Here is an 881-nt window from a genome sequence, read left to right as displayed (position 1 = left end):
GCCGTCTTCGATTCGTCTCCAGGGGCTATCCTCACTTGGTAGTATCCCGATCGAAGATCTAATTTTGTGAAGTACCTTGCTTCACCAAGTTGATCGAATAAGTCGGCGATCAACGGAAGTGGGTACTTGTTCTTGATGGTAATCTTGTTCAATGCTCTATAGTCGATGCACAACCTTAGGCTACCTTCTTTCTTGCGTTGGAACAAGACAGGTGCACCATATGGGGACTTGGAGGGTTGGATGTAGCCAGCATCAAGCAGCTCGTTGAGTTGCTTCCTCAATTCCTCCAACTCGGGTGGCGACATCCTATAAGGTGATTTGGAGGGAGGCTTAGCACCAGGCTCCAACTCAATTGCATGGTCGACCTCTCTCCTTGGTGGCAACTTCTTTGGCAGTTCCTTAGGCATCACGTCCGCAAACTCCACAAGGACGTCTTCCACTTGTTTCGGCAAAGGCCCGTGCTTCTCCTCCCCTTCATTCAACATTAGGGTTGCAAGAAATGTGGCCTCGCCTTTCTTCCAAGACTTGGCAAATTGGATTGCCGACAAGTGCTGGGTACACTTCTTGGCTTGCCTTTCCAATGGCACCAGGCAAGGTTGTCTTCCGTCGGATAGGATACAGAAGATATTGTAGAATGGAATGGGAAAGGCTCGTACCTTGTCCATGAACTCTAACCCAATGACTACGCCATAGTCGTCCATCTTGACTACGGTGAAGTCGATTGTTCCCTTCCATGTGCCAATGTCTACGTGTACATTGCGCGCAACTCCAACAATGGGGGTGGCAGCGGAATTTACCGTCTTCACGCTACCGGGCTCCTTGGTGACTCGGAGGCCAAGTCTTGTGGCTTCCTCCGACGTCATGAAGTTGTGTGTTGCTCC

The sequence above is a fragment of the Malus sylvestris genome, chromosome 13 (genome assembly GCF_916048215.2).
Source record: "Malus sylvestris chromosome 13, drMalSylv7.2, whole genome shotgun sequence".
NCBI lineage: Eukaryota > Viridiplantae > Streptophyta > Magnoliopsida > Rosales > Rosaceae > Malus > Malus sylvestris.
Note: the sequence above shows the minus strand (reverse complement) of the source record.